Here is a 23,093-nt window from a genome sequence, read left to right as displayed (position 1 = left end):
TGTTTTGGTTTTTTTTTTTTCCGTGTCTAGCAGAAAAAAATATAATAAGGACTACAGACTGAAAGACTGCTGAAGCCAAGCATTCAAACTGAAAACAGAACTTTTAAATTTTGAGGCTGATTAACAATTGAAATAAACTCCAGAGAACTGGCAGATTCTCCATTTCCCACTGTCCTCAGACCAACTGACACCACTCTGAAAGATGCATTTACACCCAAAGAAAAATCACTGGACTTGATACAGGGACAGCCAAGTGAAATGTAATGCCTTATGATATACAGGAGGTTAAACTAGATGAACTGACGGTCCCTTCTGGCATTAAACTCCATGAATCTATGAATCATAGAAAAAGAACATGGAACAAATACAGGAGATGGAGAATAAACTACAACTCTTTCTTTAAAATGTTTATTCCTTCAAATGAACTGAACTCCACTCTGTAATTTGAGCCCTCTTAATTTTACCAAAGGCATGCAATTCTTTTGATGTGCCATTTAAAAATGTATTAAATTTTCATTCAAAGTATTTGTTTAAATTAAAAGCGGATAAAGTCAAAGGCAAAATTTATCTTCTTTACTAAAGAGTATAGACTTAAAAATGGCATTCCTTTCAGATGAAGGAAATACATCCTCTTACTGTAGTATTCTATTAGCACAATCCTTGAATACAGCTCTGAACATCTACTGAAGTGTGCATTTGAAGAATGCACAAGATGAATGTCATATTCAGTCAGCATCCATAAATCAACTTGAATAATTTAATACCTGTTGAAATTTTCCTCCAATTTATTATATGAAATAATAACATGAGAAGTAATTACAATGAAGAAAAAGTTCAGGTGCAACAGCATTAGTTCAACATCTAGGATCAAGTATCAGTGGAGATTAACAAATTTCATTCATTTTATCTCCAATACTGGAGACATGCTGCTCCTAGCTTTAATAGTCAGGAATGTCTGTTAGTTAAATGACTTTGTAAAGGCAGTCAAGTGAGGGCAGACAGCGACAGTTTAATTAGGGAGCTTGCTATAACTCTATCTGGGAGCTGCAGGCACTGGACTAGAACAAGTGTAAAACAGCACTCAATACGGACTAGCAACCCCTGCCCCCCCTACGCAACAAAACCCCTCCAACACAAAAAACCCCCAAGAAGATACTTTTCATGGCAGATTCTCTCATTTATTCTGGCGTCAGGTTGGCTACAGGTGAACAGGAGCGACATAACCGCTGCAGCAGAAGAAAGGTAAGGTTAAGAGAGCAATCATTTATCTTGTATTGATTTCTGGACACTATGTCCTAGATACATTCCAAGATAGAATGACAGCTTTCTGTTTTGTGTCGGTATGAGAAGAAAATGACTAGCACCAGTACCCATTGTTTTCCTATCATATTTCCTTTTAGAAACATGCCACACTTAGATTTTTATTCAGACAAGGAAATCCAAACAAGTTTATCACAGAAAAGGAGGGTTAGGGGATGGTTAATCAGCCATTTGTCTTTGCTGCTGGGTAGTTGGGAGTCAAAGGGTCAAAACCAAGCACAATTGGACCATTTGGTTTTATCTCAGGTAACCCTACATCTCTGGTAATTGAACCCATTGCACCCGGTCAGAGTTCCTGTCACTCATATTCAATGTCTGTCATTACTGAGAAATGCTTCATGACATATTACACTGACAGAACTACCACTGCAAGACTAGAAAGAATCCCTAGGCACCAGAAGTAGAAGACAATGGAAGCTTCTTTCAGACCAGTGATGTTTAACATTTTATGTGCTGACATTGTGACTGTAACCACGGTGTAACGAAAGTCTAGCAAATGGAAGATCAAAAAAAAAAAAAAAAATCCATAGTTTATCTGCTTCAGGGACTAGCAGGCAACACCAGAAATAAAACAAACTGGCAGCACCAAGGTTACTTGCACATAACACTAAAAACCCTTAGAAAAAGTTGTATGTATAAACACACACACACTTAATACTGGACCTCAGTATGATACTGATTTTATTTCTGATAGGCTTTAGGAATATCACACCTCCCTTAACTACAGGCATCCAAATTCTTTTCTTTCTTCCATCATTTCTTTACTTCAAAGCTGCAGACTCTGACAGGAATAATAGTTTGCATACTCCCTGATGTGCTGAAGACAAGGGAAAACACTCTAGTTTAAAATCTCTGAAATGCCCCTGCACATAGAAATTCTAAATGCAAAAATGGCAGTTATCCACCCACTTTCCAGCTTTATAATTCTTACAAATGATCCCCTAATTTATTTTTTATGTAGAGGCATTAATATACTTTGTTAGGTCACACAAAGTGTGGCCACAATTGTCTTCATCAGATATATTCAAGCCAGTTTCTGTGGACCATACAAATTTTTGCCAGAATCTGCCTCAGTCCAGAGGCTTAAAATTCTACAAATGTATCAATTCCACATTAACATTTGATTAGCGCATTCATTAGAAGAAACTGTTAATGGAAAGCTGAGAGACTTGAACTTGGAGATGGTGGGGGGGAGGCAACAGAAGACACTAAAAACTTTATTGTGATCTTGATGAGTTTAACTCCATTTTACCTTCTTTCCATAGGAACATGGAAGCAATGAATCTAACAAATCATTTAACTGAACCTCTTAAAGTAACTGATGTGAAAATTGCTTTCACTATACTTAAAACTCCATTTTTAAAAACCAGCTTTAAAGAGTTCCTAGATTCTCAAGACCCAGTACCCAGTCCAAATATTCAGACTCTATTAGCTACAATCTACTATTTGTAGCAGTTTCTTGTACTGCTTTAGTGGTGGCCAGAGCAATCAGCAGAGAGAAATAATTTCTTTCCATCCTTGGTGCCCTGAATGAAAAATAAACAGGATTAAGTTCTCCCAAATTTGGTGCAAGTCCAGAATTTTAGCAGAGATTATTATATTAAACACTCATAGCTTCAAGGCTGAGGCAAATACCAAAGGAACATCAACAGTGTGAAGAGTTAGCTTCCGTCCAAGGATTATAATGAATTTCACACAGAATAATGGAAAAATATCCTTAAACTAGATATCTCACATTTTATGAAATCAATTTTGATTAATTTATAGGATTAACCCGAATTTTTCCACAGCTGTCATGCAATATGTGATTAATTTTAAATATGAAGTTGCTAGGAATTCTGAGATCAATAAGGAACTTCACCACTATGAAGTTGCTCCATGAAGAACTGAGAATATACTGCCTAAAAAATCTAATATTAAAGTACATTATTTCTAAAGCAACCATTATTTTCACTTTGAGAATAGTATGTCGTTTTGAAGTACATTCACACACACAAAAAAATCTTAAATAGATTTAGAAACTACAGTTCGCAGCAGTAAAAGCAGTTAAGATGTCCAGTAAGAAATATATGACAAAGAACAGCACAATAATTCAGCCATAAATAAATCTGGCACAATAACCATTATCTTGTCATACAGTAAGAGAATACATCTCCAATCCCTCCATGCTGGATTTTTATACTGTATTTCTATGCTAAAAGCCTTCTAAGAAGCAGATGCTTCAATTCAAAGCTCCAAAACCCCACTCACCTCTAGTAGCTCTATCCAGCTAACTACTGCTGCCCATTCCCTACCCTGAATACTTCTAGATTTAAAGCAGCAAGCAGATTTTGCAGTACTATGGCCAAGGAATCAAAATGAATGATACTCAGGTCTATAGCCTAGCAGGAAAAAATGTGTTGCAACAATTTTTCTAATGCTGAAATACCATTTCACCAAATGTTCCTGTCAAGGCATGGTTTAATTACCTTGGCACCCATGCCACTTATAATCACCTGTCATTAGCAACAATGCTTGCATCTGTTTACACGTCTGTCAGAAATGCCAGCCCAGCTGAAGTCTAAGAATAAGACAACTTTTGCTAGCACTTGACCCCAGATGTGGAAAGGTCACCTTAAGGTTATCTATCCCCAGAGTGAAGTGCGTACAGTAATAAAAGGTTATTAATTCTTTAGTTTATGATCCATTTGATTACTTCTATACAGAATTCCAGTGCTCTAAGCTAACAAGACAATACAGTATCTTCCAAAATTCTTCCTGATATTTTTTTTTTTCCCTTCATTTGGAGAGACTGTTGTAAAACCATTGCCATATTTAGTTACTCAGAACACAGTTAATTATTTGCCCTAGTCCATTAAATTACAGAGTGACAGCAAAGTCTGGGTTGGAAGCAACCTTTAAAGATCACCTAGTCCCAACCTCCCCTGCAGTGAGCAGGGACATCTTCTACCAGCTCAGGTTGCTCAAAGCCCCATCCAGCCTGGCCTTGAATGTTACGAGGGGTGAGGAGTCTACCACCTCTCTGGGAAACCTGTGCCACTGTTTCACCACCCTCGTCATAAACAGTTTCTTCCTTACATCTAGTATAAATGTACCCTCTTTCAGTTTGAGACTATTACTCCTTGTCCTATTACCACCTGCCCCTGTCAAAAGCCCCTCTCCAGCTTTCTTGTCAGCTCCTTTAGGCACTGGAAGCTGCTCTAAGCTCTCCCCAGAGCCTTCTCTTCTCCAGGCTGAATAAGCCCATCTCTCTCACCCTGTCTCCACAACAGAAGTGCTCTAGCCCCCAGAGCATCTCTGTGGCCCTAACTGGGTTTTTTTTTATTGATTAGCTGCTTTCCACAGAGGTAACCTAAAACAGAGAATGAAGAATACAATTTTATGAGCAGTATTACCCTTAATCATGGGAGTGGAGCAAACATGCCAATGACCATTATAAAAAGCTGAGTCATTAGGCAGTGACATTATGAAAACTTCAGGGGCTGATGGACTATAAATTCAATTGCCATCTTCATCCTGTCTCTAGAAATGTGCATTTTAGACCAGCTGCTTTAATAAGTGGTATCAAAGGCTTTCTCAAAAAATTGTGTGGTTTTAAGCTATTTTATGGGGTATCCCATTTGCAGTTTCCTCCACACAAGGCATCTTTCTACTGAGACAAATAGTTCTGTCTTCCATGTCATTTAAATGGATAAAGGACTGCTGTGGAATTTTAAAGTCAGTCAGTAGTATTTTGCTCTTTGGACTCCATTCAGCAAGTGGGAGTTGAAATTCGCAGCAAACATTTTCTTTATGAGAAGCAGAAGAGAGAAAACTAGATAACAATCTACTGCATAAAGACATAAATACTGCAGGTTTTGACAGAGAAAAATACGCAGTGTGCGTTTTTGTGACATGCATTTAAACAAGATGTTGCTGATGGTTATTTCATCTATTTTGATTCAAAACTAATGACATGGGAGAAGGGTCCCAGCCTGATACATACACTCTGGTGGGGGACACATTCTCTACACGGATCGTCACAGCATTTTTCTGTAGATTACACACATCTGTTTCAAAGGTATTCAGCAACATAACAACAACATTCAAGACTCCTTCACAACTTCCAACTGTAAAGAACTCAGTACTACAATCTTTTCACCATACTGCTTTCTCAGCTGGATTTTGCAGACTTGAGACTCTTTTTCATCTAGCAAATTCATCTAGGAATTTCAAAGTTCTATAATAAGGTAGAATAAATAGTCTAAGCTATACTAAAAAGATCTTTCTGGAGGTACAGAGCAATTACACCATTGCTTTGCATTTCAAGTTTTTTATAACACAAGAGGACAGGGCAAGACAGGACAAATGCTGAATGATCTTCTGGCAAACTCTGCTTACTAGAAGGACTCATGATAATGTTTGTATTCAGTATACATACCAGGAAATCAGGGATGCATGCACATGCATGTTGGGTGGTAGGGCAATAACATACTAAATGAAGACCCTATTTTGATAGTTTTTGTAACTCTGTGACTAAGACTCTGAAGCAAAATAAATATATTTCTATTCTGTACTACGCAGCTAGAATACTCACTATACACTGTTCTAGCACTTTGGCAAATATTTCTAGAACAAGTAAACAAGGAAATTACAAAAACAATCTTATGGCTCCTTCCTGCAAATGCCATCTGCTGCAGCACTTGCTCTTCAAAAACAGAGTAAGCTAAGCTGTGCATTCAGAAGCATTTTAAAGGCTCAAAACTCTTCATACATGTCAGCACTCGAAGGGCAATGCCCCACAGAGAACAGACAGACACCTGCCCTTTCCTTTACACAAGACCACAGATGGCATCATTGCATTCTAGCTCCTGCTCAAAGGACTGGAGATAGCTTTTTGTATACACAATCTCAAGTAAGTTACAGGACCTTCCACCCAGCTCTTCAGCTGGTAAATTAATAGAGTTTAATGCACAAGTATTTTCACATCTTTCTAATGTCAAAAATAAAAGCTTGCAGATGTTACAGAAACATGCAGCTATGGTGAACACTACAATTTAAATGCACTTTCTATACTTGTAAGACACATGAAACAAAGCCAAGAACTCTTTGGCTTTACATTCCAGTGAAATCCAAACTGGTCTGAACGATTATAAATGGTTACTGTTTGTCTTGGCTCCTACCTATATCAGATTCAGACTGAAGAATCTTAGTGAAGAAATTATAAGGGATAAAATGGATATTTCTAAATTACAAGACTGCAATTCCAGTGGCTCAGTATATCAGTTTTCTGTTTCATCTAAGTCTGCTGTAGAGAAAATTGTGGGATCTGACAACAAAGGATAGAAAACATTTACTTTTGTGAGCCAAAAGCTTCTTGCCTTGATTATATTGAAGGTTAATCCCCGCACCTCAACAAAACAGATGAAGATCAGTTACATTTTGTTAATGACCCAAAGGGGCACAGGTTACCAAAAGACTAGATACCAAATGAATTCTGAAGTGCGATCAATTAAAAAGTTATATCATTGCAGTTAAATTAATCTAATGCTGCATTTTAATCCTAGAATCATGAGTGCATTTTTTCAAGTAACTTTGAGGTTTGTACCATTTAAAATTAAGGGGAAGCAAGCACTGCCATTGTGTCTTCTGTTTGATACTGAGACATAACACTTGAGACTGACAAGTCTATCACCACTTAAAACCAGCCCCCTTTGTTTACTTTGGGTTTTTTATCTGACATTAATGACTTCTTGGCCAGATAGCCAGGCCATGTTGGTGACATGTTAGTCGTCAGCATTACTCACATCCAGCATAGAAGGAGAATGCGGCATCTGTGAGAGTCAAAGAGAGCAGTATTGCCAGCTTTTGTTCCACTTTGAGTCCATCAGCAGGATTGGATTAACAAGTAGAAAGACAAATCTATTGTGCACAGGATGCACATCAGAATGAAAGCTCCTTCCTCAAGGTTTGTACCAAAGCCCTAACTGGTGTCTGAATAAGCAACATAACCCTAGCTTCAGCTGAAACATAATGCTCATGGTGATATTAACACTGACACGCAAAGCTTCCTGCAGCCTCTACAAAGTTTGCTGGACGTTGAGTATAATACTATTTGTGTGTTTGACAACCAGAAACAAGTTGGAAGTGTCTCAGAGACCACGCTGATCAGTGCTGAGGATGAACTCTTCACAGCATCCATGCAAGCCCAGGCACCCATCAAGGCAACTATGATTGCCACCCTTACTCATCAATTACCGATTTCCTAGAAAACCAAGACAAGATAAATACTAGTAGAGCATTTGGCATTACATAAACTGAGAATCACAGTGGATGATGCACAGAGGACAAGAGACATATGAATCATTCTCCTGCCTAAACTGGACTATGAATTCTATAGAATATAGATCACATACTATTATTCTGAATGCTCCCACAGTCTGCACATGATCAAGAGCTTGAAATACTGCGTGGAGACCTCATAGCAGCCTTCCAATATCTGAAGGGGGCCTACAAGGATGCTGAGGAGGGACTCTTCATTAGGGACTGTAGTGATAGGACAAGGGGTAATGGCTTTAAACTTAAACAGAGGAAGTTTAGATTAGATATAAGGAAGAAGATCTTCACAGTGAGGGTGGTGACGCACGGGAATAGGTTGCCCAAGGAAGTTGTGAATGCTCCAACCCTGGAGGTGTTCAAGGCCAGGCTGGACAGAGCCTTGGGCGACATAGTTTAGTGTGTGGTGTCCCTGCTCATGGCAGGGGGGTTGGAACTAGATGATCTTAAGGTCCTTTCCAACCCTAACTATTCTGTGATTCTATGATTTCTATTCTACCTTCTCATAATACATGATGAATATGACTAGAAGAGAGATACAAAAATAGAAAAGATTAGGACAAAGGAGGCATGAAAGGCAAGGGGGAAGCAGAGAATGGAAAATTTCTGGGGGGAAAAAAAAAACACAAAACAAACAAAAAATTTCCCCTTCACGCCTTTGTTGAAAGCATTGAAATCTGTGGGGAAAATACGATTTTTTTTTAAACTGATTTTTTTTTAAACTGAATACTAAACTATTTGTTGAGTAACATTACAAATATTACTAGTAGTGTGACTGGTTAAACAGAGGCTTACTAACTACTAACCAAAGACCATAAAAGTTGTAACACTGCCACATACATAAACCTAGCATTTCCTCCTTTAACTCCATTATTCACTACTCCATTATTCAACACAAATTAAAGATAGATGTTATTTAAGAAGTACCCAATATTCCAAGCCACAATTTAAGGTGATGGATACCTACTTGAATTTTTACTTCCTCCCATGACATGTATTCAGCCACACGGAAAAAAAAATCCTTAACCTGTATTACTTGTAGAAGTTCATTATGTCCATGCTTCTCACTGTCCTGTAACTGAAGTAATTATTACAAATAACTGTCCCCTAAAAGTAAGCTCGCTGATACCAAATTCAATTGGGAACCATCTGGTTATAGTTTTCCACCTTCCAGCATCAGTGGTGATGGTAGTTATACACTCTAGAATGAAGTTTTAAATAATTTGATCAATATATACTGCATTCAAGTAATGAACCCCGGAAGTTTCAGCTTTCTAAGATATTTTTGTATTAGAAAAGACAGATGACTCGTGAAAGATAATTTAGCGTATCTGCAACAACATATTACCACAGTATAAGGGAGGACATAAAGCTTGCTGTTTGCACCATTAGGTTTGCCACAACAAATGAGACACTGTATGTGATGTATAGCACAGGGAAGCAACCACAGCTGTTTGCTTCTGTAGAGGAGTGCGTAGGTGCTCTGCACCTGAGTCTGCAAATATTTATTAAGCCCTTAACAGTGAGGTTGTGATGTTCCGAACAGATACTGCTGAAACCATTATCTATGGATAATTAACTATGTCAGGACACTGAGGTCCTAACACGAGGTCCTCATAACTCCCCACTAAGGGAAAGACAGTACAACATTATTATATTAGTAATATTTAACAACAGGATCATACTAGTTGTGTTTTAATAATGAAGGCTGAACACCATAGCAAGGTTTAAATGAATATTAGTTTCTGAAGATGCAGTTTAACCTAGGCTTAAATTCACAGGTTGTGTTAGCGCTAAGCAATGTGATACACCAACAAACAAGGATTACATCTGATTTATATGATTTAAGTGATTTATAAATAAAGCATTTGTGTTCTTGCAAGTGTAATTATTATTAATGAATTTTTTTAACTGTTTTCCAGCAAAAGTCTGTAAACTTATTGGGAAGAAAAAAGAAATGAAAAAAAAAATGTTCTTATTTGTCACTTGACCAAAATAACTCACTTGAACTTTGGAAACCCTGGCATTTTTTTCAAGCATTTTTAGAAACAGCTAGTAAAAAAAATTTTTCATCACACAATAAAAAGGCTTTTTGACACATAAAGACAAAAGCTTCAGGCTGTTTATTAAGACTACTTCCTACTGTGTTGGGCTTTGTTTTATCTCATAATTAAAATCACACCTGAGCTGGGCCATCTGTGAGAGTGTATTAAGTTTCCTACAAAACATGAAAATCCTTTCATTTTTTCCATACAAATGCCAATAAATCTTGTAAGGGGTTTTTTGTGTATGTGACACAGAAAAATAATATGCTTAAATAAAGGTCAGGCTTTGAACAAAAAAATGAGCAGGCAAACAAAATTATTTTTCTGTATTCATCATCAATTGCACCTCATAATAACTGATGCATTTTAAAAAGTTGTACACCTAAGCATAAAAATGAAACCCTTTCTCTTCTGATATTTGACATGTTGTTTTCTTGCAGCTTCTTTTGTAGAGTAAAAATAAAAATCAGTAAAAATTGAAGGATTAGTATTTTCCATAGCTGTTAGCAATTAAGAGTGTGCAGAAAAGATCAGTCAGCACTTTTTAAGATCACCAACTCTGCTGGCATGCTATGCATGCGCTTATAGGTTCAAGTCAATAAAAAAAAAAAAACAAAACAACTATGGATTTCATAAGTATAGATACCTTATAAAGTTTAAAGGTGGGGTTTGTTTTGTTTTGGTGATTTGTTTGTTTTGAAACACTCTGAAGAGAGACCAAGAGGATTTCCTTTTACAGAAGGACATTGTAGAGAGCGAAATCTCTAAATATAGTCCACATCCTTCAAACCAAGAATATGTCTTTTCAAAGTTCTTCTGTGTGCACAGTTAAACTGAAGGTCTAACGACAAGAGGACCTAAATTCATATTATACTATTCAGACATAAAGTATTTTGCTTCAAACACAAGAAAATTCAAACACGTAAGTGATGCTATTTATTTTGTTCCAAGCTATATTTCTTCAAAGTAATCATATACATTCTTGAAATTATCTTGTTTAATGCTACTGTTGAGCCAGGAACCAAATACATATCATCCTCATGCTTCTTAATCCTGTAACTTTAATTACACAAGTAAATTTGCATAGTATTTTGGTAGCCTAGCAATTCTACTTAGAAAGTTTTAAACTTCTCACCCAAGCTCAATCAGAAAACCGCTATTTTACACATAGAGAGCAAGTAGATTAGAAGGCCCTAAAACGGCAGTAAGGAACAGTGATTTTTCATATCAGAGTAACAAAAGAGCAGGCATGGGAATACTGAGAAATAAAAGAAGAATTATTTCACATCAGAACATATAACATTAGAGTACAATAAAACAGCAGTATTGAGAACTAGTTTTTATAGGCAAACTGAATGAGCAACTGCATTCAGTGCTCCATGTATTTCACAAGATTCAATACGCATAGAGGTCTTCCCATGCTACCGGAACTTATAATTAACCATCCATCAATGAGCAGAAAACTTGAAAAAACAAAATTAAAAATTATCTTTTTTCTTTATACATTTTGAAGCACCAAGATTCAACACTGATCTGCACAATCTATCGTGGATTTAAATCCCTTTGATATTTACATATACTTGAGCCATAGAATTATTTTTATTCTTAGAAATGCATTTGGCTGATAGCGCACTTAATTGGCAAACTCAGTATTTCAGTTTGTGTTCTTTTAAGTTACTACTTTTACAATAAAAATTAAATTCTGTGTGTTAGAAATGAGATTCTATTGAAAAGCTCTGTTTTTTTCCAAATGTGGTTTGGCTGCTTTGTTTTTTTTTTAAATCTAATACTGAGGCTATTTTGAAAATTCATTTTCTTCTTGGGTTGATGATTTGAAAGAACATATTGAGTCATGCAAAGCATGAAACAGCAACACTTTTTTTAATGTGTCTGCCTGTGACAGCTGAGTGGTCTGGACCCAACTCTTCAGTTACTCTGTCCTCCATTATTTTACTGCTACTTTCATTCATCTTCCTAAAACCAAGTTCACAATACTACATAGTTCATTTGCTTTCCCAAAGCAGTTTTTCCTACTGAAGTTGGCAAAGAGCCAAGAAACAAAGGTGCTCTATTCTGAAAAAAGGTTTTCTCATTCAATTGCACAAAGAGATTTCTTATATTTAAGAGAGAATTACTTGGTAATGACTATTTTACGTGCCTAATTACAAACCATAAAGACTTTTCCAATTGGATATGTCTTTCTGCAGCAGTGTCACAATAGAAGTCTGAGATTCCATAACAAGCAAAAGTGAAGGACATTTATCAGGACCTGTGCCCTGATTCTCTCTCTTCTCAGTTACATCAACTTAAATCTAGAGTAGCTCTCTTGAACTCAGCAATATTGCAATGGTATAAAATCAATCCAAGAGAAGATGATGATGGTTACGATAACCCAGATACTTTCACGTGATTTTAAGCAAAATTAATGTTACATTTTTGAACACTTAGCAGTCATCTTATCCCTTCAGAAACCAGTACGGGACAGGAAAATTCTCAGACATCTTTCCTGCCCCAATCTTCTCTACATAAACAAATCCACTGAAAATTTAGTGAGAACTATATTACAGCAACTGCAGATACCTCCCAGTCATCAGGCAGAATCACAACTGGGAAATAACCCACAATGGAGGAATTGCTTTGTCAATACTGATGGAAAATCTTTGTACAGTAACAGACATCCTACAGTGTAAGAGATAATGACGTAGATGACCAGATGAATTAATCCCGCATTAGATGATACATGCTAGCAGCAATTATGATTTTTCCCTGTGTCTTCTGTGAAAGACAAGGAATGGATGAAGCCAAGAAGGAACTCTGAGAAGCAATGCCTCTGGGTCTACTCTTGAGGCAATGCTGGTTTTACACCTTACTTTGCCCAAGGCTGTCCCTACTGCAGAGCTTCCCTCCCCATAAACTAAATAATCCAAAATACAAGATTCCATACAGTTGAAACTTAGGAGTTTCTTCTGAGAGGACACTGAAAAACATCCTGTTGACTCTGGGAAAATAATGGACCTCCAGAAGATATCACAAGGCACTTTTACTGTAAATTCCAAGGGAAAAGCAATAATGAACATACATTAAACGTATACTAATTTGCACTCTCTAATCAGCCTTCTTCCTCCCACTTAGCAAACACAGTAGAGGTCCAATTTACAAAGTCAGCAGTATTTTGAAACATTTTTCTTTCCTGTATAATGAATGATCAAGAATAATTAAAACTGAATGAAGACTGACAAAACAAATGAACAATGTATATTTAGATGCATTATCCTTGCTGGTTTTCATTATTGTGTTTGTTCATTTTGTCCTCAATTGAATTCACAACATTTACTCATTCACAATGGGTCTGCACATTCACATCTGCACAGCCGTTGCCTATGGAAATGCGTTAAGTATCAGCTTTCAGTCTTCCTTCTCATATGCCCTCCCAGCTGTAAATGAGGTTAGGAAACAACACTGTAAACACGGAAGTCCTTTCGAAAGGTAAAATAGTGGAAGGAAAAAAAGCTTCTCAGGAAATTAGATTTGTACTTAGGTTTTACTCTTAAAGGAATTCCCAAACCTTGACAGCATTTAAAACTTCTGAAATACAAAATACTACAGGAAGAGACAGAAGAATAAGGCCTTATATTTTTATGGTAGTCTTGTATTATTACTACAAAAAGCAAAATAAGGCATTATAGTAATAATGTGTACAACAAAAATATAAATAGCACTGAATGCTGAGCTCATTGGTCTGAGTAGTGGGCTGCTTTACTTTTATATTTTCACCCCCCTTTTTAGAAGAAAATGAGCATTTGCAATTCCTTCAGAAAAAAAAGGACACACACAGATGTCATAAATAATTCCAATATAAACCCATGCTAATTTATTTAATGTGAAACTCCAATACAAATTACTTCACAGTGAAATTGCACCTCCTCTTATTGTGTATGCAAAATAAAAGTGAACAGATGTGCTCTTCCAAACCAAGCTATTGCTACAATTAAACCAACAGTCATTTTACAAACCAGCGAGCTATTTCACATGCGTCTACGGCACTAATCATCTTCTCTCCACCACCCCAGCCCAACAGAACAGCGAGTTATTTATAGAGTTATCTATCTTGCTCTTTGCAGATGATGCCTTACATTATGACAACAGTGAAAAGGTCTCCGTACCTGCCTACCTAAAACAAGTTTCTGTAAAGTAATGAATAGAGACAGCTTGGGGACTATCCACCTGCACTGCCTGCCTTTTACTGCCTGCAAAGCAAAACCACAAGGGATTGGCAGAAGGTACTTGTCTGACAGGGCCAGGACAGCCTTCCTCCTCAGTGACAGCCCGGGCCTAGCCTCTTAAACCTGACCCACCATAATTCCTTCACAATGCAGCAGCTGACAGTAGCAGCTGCACCTCCTAAGCGAGATGGATGGAATTTTCATAACTAGTTCCCCAAGTTACATTTTACCTTCAAGATAATTTATGAGCTGCTATGGAGCCTTGAAGAGACAATATGCTTGCCATAAAATTAACTGTAACAGTCTTGTAGGTTATAATTAACACTGGGAGGGTAGCACCAACTGGATGAAACACATGGCATAATTGATGGTGAAACTGGAAATTAAGGAAGCTAACAATATCATTACTGTGCACATCACTTTAGTGAAATCTATGCATTCCAGGGGTTAATTACAATCCCCTTCTAACGTACACATTCTGATGGGGAGTGGACGAGTGTCACAGCTAGGAGGAGGCAGGTTTGCTGGCAAAGCCACCTCGCACCTGGACTGATGTATATATTGTTTTTTTTGCCTGGAAGTGATATACATGTCAAAGCAGCAGCACCAGCACCTGAACATCTGGCAGCAGGCGCACTGTAGCTTAGAGATAGATGATTGCTCAAGCCTCATAGAATATTTCATTTTCTCTGTAGCCAGCATACTTAATGGCAAAGAAGAAAAAAATCCTTTGTGAGATTTCACTTAATGGCACACATTATTAATTTAAATGACTTGAGCAAAGAAAAACATTTTAACTTTATATTGCCATAACTTAGCAGCAAATTTAGATTTTTTTTTTTTTCTTCATGAGAGTATTATCATCTTGGTTTATTACATTAGTCTTTAGAAACATGCAGAGCAATCCTTTTAGCATCTTGCCTGTCAAGGGAATACTGAACAGAAGATGTGATGCTAGTGAGCTAGTTAGTCAGAAATAATATTATAAACTGCTGCCATCTTTGGAAAGGAGAACAGGCAATTCATCTACCTGTACCTAAGACTCTACTTTCTAGCCAAGGAATAAGGAATCATTAGTGTAATGTATTTACTTGAATCTCAAATTATTTTAATTTCTTTTCTTTTCTTTTTTATTTTTTTGTCCCTGGACAAGATATGTGAAAATGTGCAGATAAATGACACAACAGTGTCACCTACAGGCAAACAAAACAGTTTAAATCCTCCAACATTGTACCCTCTTACCTCTCAAATCTCTTTCCTCCACTCCCTTCCCCTCCTACAACCTTCCCCTCAATCCCTAGAACACGTATGTGGATTTTGGGATTATCCATTTCTCAAAATATAAAAAGAAGGGCAAATACCTAAAATGCTTTCAGGATAATCTAATACAAAATAAGCAGACCTTATATGTAGTAAATTATTACTTACAATAAACATGCTGTGTAGCTAGTAAGTCATGTACACTAGAATGGATACACTAATCACCTTACATCTCCTGAGCACTTGTTCAAATCCACCTTTATTGGGTGGTCAATAAAAATTCTGATGACAGTATTTTCCAGAACTCAGAAAGACCAAATGTTGATATTACTAAATATGAGAAAATAAAAATGAGAAAATGTTGACTTGCCTAAAAAACAACCAACAAAAAAATTAAGACTGTTTTCTAAACCTGTACAAAAAATGACTTCCAGCATAATTTGGAGCTAAATCTAACTCTAGTACATCCACAGGCATAACTAATGGATCCATTCAGCTTACACTTGTAAAAAGAGTGGAACACTTTCTTATTAGTAGCTCTTAAAATTCTCAGAACTTTCCTTTTGCAACTGAATAGTTTTCTCCTAGTACTAATGCTTTTACTTCAATACTCAATAACCTTTTATTAGCTTCCTCCACAAAACCTGCATTTTGAGAGCCTCTTTCTCAATCTTTTTGATACATCTCAAGATACCATTTTGTTTCAGTTATTTATCTTAATTTCTAATTATATCATTTATGTCCACTGATGTTACTTTAACAGCCTTCTTACCCATGAGTCGTACCCGCTCCACCACCAACCCAGGCCAGATAATCTCTAGGATACAGCAATATGAAAATGTGAGTATTGTGAATTACCACTAAATTGGGGTGTTGCATACCTCTAGAATTGTTCTCAGTTGGCTAAGCTACTCAAGTAAGTTCTTCTGCCACTATAATATATGCTTTAAGCACTGTTCTATTTGGGGCTGCTGTCACTTAACAGGACAAAACATAAAACCAATGTGTGCTATATAACAGATTCCCAAGTTCTGTGACTTGACAGAAAATCTTCAGCGTAAGAAATGCTTCCTTTTTTAGCTATTTCAAACATCATAGTTTATAATGAATAATTGCACAGCAATTATAGATTATGATTTAAAAATTCAGACAAAATAAACAGTACAAATAATATAGCCAAATTAAACTGTTAAAATACCCACTACTCTTTAATAGTTAAAATAAGCAAAGTAAATTAACAATAAAATCCATTAAAAAATAAGTAAATCTAATTCTGTTATCCAGTTCATCTTAGTTTCTCTGATTTGATGATACATCTTCAACGCATTCTTTCAACTTCTGATGGACAGCACTTTCCTCTTGTTCAATGGTGTTAACATTGTCCGATAATTTGCCATGGGTCATATGATTATCTGTGTACATTACAGTAACTTTCAGTGCAAGCAGACTGTAAAGAAAAGCAACAGACTCACACCCTCTTTTCGCTCACAGTCAGCTATGATATTCATTGGCTTATCACTACCTCACAACCATGGTCTAGACTGCTTAGAGCACTGACAGCATCTTGCTCAGTTTCTATATCCATTTAATTTTTGGCTGCTCCGAAAAATGCCAGCAAGGGTACCAATTAGTGTCAGCTGTAACAGTTGCTTTATGTGATATACACACCTGCCTAGTAGGGCTGAAGAACCAATGCATTTCACATAGGCCATCAAACATAGATACCCACTGGGAATAATCTTTGGCACTACCTACCTGAACCATATTTGAACCGCTGACCTGAAAACAAAAGTCTTCGCATTTCATCACCAGTCCCTGGAGCCATCAAGTTCTATATATGTGGAAAAACTTTAATAACATAAGGCTGAGAGCATTTAAGTCTTCAGTCATGAACTTATGTAAGCATCTGCTCACTCATGCCATGACATGATAAGCACACCGCTTGGCTAGGTAAACCCTTTATGTTACCCTCTACTTTTCCTGTATCAGTAATGTATACAGACTATTTAACACAGATCTTACAAATTAAATTTATTTAATTCAGCTTTGTGACAATAATGCTACTAACAATATTGAAGTCCTGTTTGGATAAAGCTTCTATTATTTTACAGGATAGAGAATTCTGTCTTTAGAGTTGCTTAATTTTGAATGTCTAGTTTTAGACAGTGTTTTAATGCATACTGAGTTTGAAAGTAGTTTTATGGACACGTAACATACTGTGACACTAGCGCATTTTGCTGAAGGCCAAAGAAAGTATGGATTGATATTGCAGAACAAAAAAACCTCAGTGGATAGAGCAAAATGAATCTGTGATAATTTTTCATTCTCTAGACCCGTCACACTTTATCCCTAGTTTATAACACCTTTAGCTCTAGCTAATGTGGGCTAAAGGCTTTAGGTCTTTAGCTAATGTGGGCAGCTGCAGAGCACTGTGCACCACGCTGAATTCTCCCCGTTTTTCTCCTTTTCCCCTGCCTCTGGCAGACACCACTCTCTCTCACAGGGATGATGACAGCTGATGCTAATGCTACTTTGTGGTTCAAATGTATGATGATGTGGCTAACACTTTGTCTACACAGATTATAGATTTGTCACCTCTGTGATCTATTCCATCTCCAGTATCCTGCAGTCTGGCAAAGCAATGATCTCCACTTCCAGCATTCATATCTCTCAGTGGTGGTGAGCAAATCATTGTCAAACCACTGGAAAAACAACACTAACTATCTTTCTTGTAGTGCAATCATGAAAGCTTACATGAATAAGGAAATGTCATCCAGGCTGACTTTAGAAGCACGTCCAGGTGAAATAAGCCAAAAAAACCCCATCCAAAACAACACATCAAATGCACTCTAAAACAGCAGGAAAATTCTTCATCACTTTTTGCTTTGGAAACTTTAATTGCACTATAAATAAGGACTAAATTTGTGTCAGTTGTCAGTTTTGGAGCTGTCATTGAAGCATCTTTTGAAAAATCTATCTGACATAACAAGAAGAAAAGCATGAAATCAAAAAGGGAAGTGCCAAACAACTTTGGTTCAGTAGTTATTCAGGTATGGGATGACACATTCCTTCATGGTTTTCAGAAATGGAGCATTAAAACTAAACTAAAATGATACAGGAAACCCTCAGAGTAAACAATCCCTACAAAGTGCCTTAATGAAGAGTCTGACACACACAGAAGCCTCACACAGAGCTGAACTTCTGCAACTTTGACTAGACTGCCATATAATACTACTTGTTTTAAGTCCCTACACCAAATAACGTATTTTGCACCATATATGCTGTGTATATAGGGACATCACAAGGTAAGACGCAGCATTTTCTGTAAGTAGCCACAGCTTTTAAACATGAAGTCTTTTCAGAGCTAATGGGTCAAAAGAGTTTCAAAGGGAAGAATAGTGGTGGTTAAACAGCAGCATTTAATCAAGCAGTACTTCCATTGTTCTGCAGAGTACTTGTACCTATTGATCCCAAGCTTGGCTGCTTCAAAGACTCCTCCAAACAAGAAGCACAGGTGAAAGACAGAGGCGGAAACCAGGAAGGGTCAGGGAAAGCAAAAAGAAGCCTGGTAATAAGCAACTGGAGAAAAGTCAAAGGTCAACCAAGGCAGCTGATGTCCAAGCATAACTACAGCAGGAGACCTGACAACTTCATTGAAGTCACAGTGTTTTCTTCATTCATTTGAAAGCTGCAAGGTTGGTCTTCCATCTGCCTCAAAATATATTTCTGATTAACACAGTATTCAGCATTGATACCCAAGTCATACTGTACACTTACTTACTTTCTGAAACACTGGTTGAGGTTACATACTGGATGCTGAACAGTTTAATTTTCTTCTTTCAAAGACCATATGCATGCAGACGTACAAAATAGGAATATCAAAGAATACAAATACAATTTTCTCTTCTTTCTCCTACGAATTCTAAAATAATGAATCAAAATTTTTGTCTCTGCCTGATGCTAACATACTGAGTATCTATTCCAGCTGACACACATATTGTCCAGAGAGAACAACTGTTAGAGAAAACCCGTTTGAGATGTCGCAGCTGTGTATACTAAGATTCTTAATAATTTCAGTAACATGGACACTAGAATCCTCAACATGAAAAAAACCCTGTCATTCCAGTGTTACATAACCTAACCACAACAGTTGTATGTATCTCATTTAACATGCATTCTATTTTAGGATTCCACAGTTAAATTCTTTGTTGCTCTTATTATGAAACTAAACAGCATTCACAGCATAAAACTGAGATTAGGACTCGATTGTCACGCTATGTGCTTATAATTTAAATTCCTACATAAATATCCACATAATAATCCAGATTTCACTACTGAGCAATAAGGCTATCTCAGTAGTAAGATAAACAATCACTGTAGCTAGGGAAAAAAATACACACCTTTATATTGCTGTGTTGAAATTGAGAGATCTAAGAAGGGGGTTGAAAAAGGCAAAGAATCCTAAGGAATTATAGCTCGAGTTTGATCTGAAACCTGAAGCTTATATGATTTGTCATGAGTAAGATGTTTGTCCCTGAAATGTGCAAAGACGGAAAAATATAACAATTCCAAAAATATACAGTGACCTGATTTACAAAATGTTACGGGTTGTGGAATGACATCATAAAAAAGATTTTTTTTCATTGTGTTCTTTTAATGAGGCAAGGTTTTAAGCTATTGATTGTTGAAAGATATACTCAATTAACACTCTTCTGCTGTTTATCTCATGAACCAGATGAATTTTGTGTTTACTTTGGTCTAAATTATTTATTGAATGCTTATTCTCTTTTCATTATGTCAATTCGTCATTATAGCATGACTTAGAGAAAATGTAAGTAGAATAACTATGAAAATACAACAATCATAAATAATTTTATCTTTCCTATCAAACTTTCCTCTTCATTACGTTTATCTCCAACACTTCACATTGCCCAAATTTCCTCCAAGAGAAATGGTGCAATTTCACTCAGGCAAATAGTGAAACGGACATCTTTTATATTAATCTATTGTTGATTTATTGATGACGACGTAGTTTGGTAGTAAATATACTTACATGAAAAACACAGCAAAAAACTACTAGCAATTAAGTGCAGTACAGCATGCAAATATTAAATACAATACTACTATAACATGATACAAGTTCTGTAAGGAGAAATAAGAGATACAACTTTTATTGAATGATAGTCCAGTTCTCATGGGCATTAACTGATCAGGAAAAGTGCAGTACTCCCTCTTGAAATTCAAGTACCCTTTGGCCAAACTTCCTTTCTGATATAACATCTTTTCTGGTTCCAGTTAAAAAGCAAAATAAAAAATGTCAATAGTATCATCAATGGGATAAAAATATTAAGGCCTTTTTGAAAATGAATCAGGTGCAGATATTGAACTGTACTTTTTCATCCTTTGTCTCACTTTTCAAATGATAATTTCTTCCACAGCCACCATTAAATCTTGATCTATTCCAGCTCTCTGTATGGGTCATTGATTCTAGATGTACCATGGTTATTTTTAAATGTTTCCCTTTCGTAGAGAAAAGGGGGCTGTCTAGAGCCAGATGGGTAACTTCACACTTCATTTATCAAACCCAATGCATTAGACTCCACCCTCTCTTTCCCACTATTGCTGTTAAATTTCCATATAATTTGGTAACAATTTTCATTATCATACAGTGACCCTAAAAAGTCTATACAGGCTTGCATGGTTCATCCAAAATTCACAGCTGTTCCCTTTACCCTCTATTTGTTACAGTAGAATCTAAGGTTCCCCTTACTTTATAAGCTGAACAGTGACCTTCTATAAGCAGAGGTCAAGAAGGGGTCAGTTCAAAGGGCTAGAGTAGCTCTTTAACAGCTATAACAACCTGTCCATCAGGCACTATCGTGCAGTATAAACAAATCTGGGGCTTCAGAGACCCTGGACCATTTCTGTTAACACTTAGAGGACATTCACTGAGTCCTACCTGAAGTACTTTGGATCACTACCACTCAACAGAGAACAACTTGAACCCCTACAAGACCTGCTCAGATACTTAAAATACTGATGACACCTTTGAGTCAAAAGCATATGAAATTTTGAGCTGCAACACTACGTGCACTATGATGTGTTTTGGACTACAGAGCTGAAGTAAAAACTAAAAGAGTAATTTCAGTTTATTAATATGCAGAGACAGTTACAGCATATAGCAAATAATGCAAGGACATACCGTAACCAAATAGATACATACTGAAACAGGTCATATGCTTTCTCTGAGAAAGTGTAACTTTCTAAAAGTTGAATCATTTTGTAACAGTTCCCAGCACACATTTTTTTATTTTTATTTAAGGTATCAATGAAACAAGTAAAACCCATGAAAGAACAGAATGTTTACATAACTCTGCAAAGACCAAGTGCAAAGTTTTTGCCTGCTGCCCTTCCTTCATTGACCTAAATTTCTTGAAGTTGTACTGCTCATAATGTGCTCTCTAATGCACAATGTAAGGTAATTAGAGTCATCTGTATTTAACGTCCAGAGAAAAAAATTCTATTATCTAATCTAGCTGATCCCCTGATAGCCCACTGAAAGTAAAATACTGTAACCTACTGCCTGCCCTTTGACAAGTGCTAATTATTTCCTGTCCAAGCACATTTTTCTCATGTAATTCCAAAGTACACAATAGACTGATCTCTAAAACATGGGCAGCCCTGCTAGTACCACAGCAGACGTTTTATAACTTTCACCACCGTATGCCCGATGGCTACCACAGTCAGTGCTTCATTCCAGACATCTAGCTGAAGCTTTGATGAAGTAAAGTGAGGTGTATGGTAACAGCCTGTTTATGCATATCATATGGATGAGATTCTCAGATAGGTCACTGGAATGGGAAACATCAAATGGAAAGAAAAGGATTATGGATATTTAATACTCAAAGGACGCTTTCTTTCAGAACTTTCAAGGCACAACGCTCTTGAAATTTTATTTCAGGTGTTTAGTTTTAAGAAGGCCTGCACTTCATCTGCTTGTGCCTCTCCCCACCCCCAACACAAGAACTTCAGCATTTCTGTGTCAGAGACTAGACTATGTCTACAACACCAGCCTCCAATTACATCGTGAGGAGCAAGCAGAGGCCAGAAGCAACGTAACACTCATTGCTTTTAAATGAGTCCAGATTGCCACAATTCCTGATGACTTTGTATATTGGGAAATCATTGTTAAACTAAACAAACACTAAAAAGATATTCCACTCATTGGAATTGTTTAGCCTTTTCTTATCTCTAGGAAGCTTTCTATTCGCATTCACAACAAAGACGCATGTGGCCCACAGAAAAGCCTTATGCGATTTCTTCTGTTTCCAATGTAGCCAAACCATTTGCATTACTTAGTAGGCATGGTGATAGAAGGCAAAAATACCCCACAAAAATCCCTTAAATTCATCAAAAGGAACAAACAAAAGCCACATGATAATATCAATAATATTGTAGAGCGGCCTCACTAAACTCTTCCACTCTGAGATCTTAACTGATTAGTATACAAAGGAACATTTCATACTCGCAAGAATGCAAACTTATAAAACACAGCCTCTAATTTGTATAATAATTGCTACTATGTAATAATGTTTAATTTTTATCTAAAGCTTCTAAACTGTTTCAAGTCCACTCACTGTAATTATTGGGAACAGCAAAGCCACTCAACTGTCAGATCCCATATCGACAATTGACTTTTTAAACTCAATCTTGTAGAACCTTCAGGAAATTTCCAGTATTATACACTAACAAAATACAGGAGAACTCCCTTAACTGGAACCTTTAGTAAATGTAAAAAAATACACCAATAAGCTACTAATTTTGATTAACAAATTCTGTTAAAGATACTTTTGACTAAAAACTGTGCTGAACTGTAAGCACAGGACATCTCATTTTAAAGGAAAACTGTGCATTTGGTAGAAATATTTCA

At 36.6% G+C, this 23,093-nt stretch overlaps 1 protein-coding gene across 1 annotated transcript in view; it reads right to left on the bottom strand.

The window, feature by feature from the left end:
- The window catches only part of FTO (fat mass and obesity associated), a gene marked incomplete at its 5' end in the record, with an annotated part of 201,604 nt that overhangs the window by 111,225 nt on the left and 67,286 nt on the right, over nt 1–23,093 (bottom strand). The gene's annotated exons all lie outside the window — the stretch shown is intronic.

Source organism: Nestor notabilis, unplaced genomic scaffold, assembly GCF_000696875.1.
Source record: "Nestor notabilis isolate BGI_N333 unplaced genomic scaffold, ASM69687v1 scaffold4100, whole genome shotgun sequence".
NCBI lineage: Eukaryota > Metazoa > Chordata > Aves > Psittaciformes > Psittacidae > Nestor > Nestor notabilis.
Note: the sequence above shows the minus strand (reverse complement) of the source record. Positions and strands in the feature narration are given on the sequence as shown.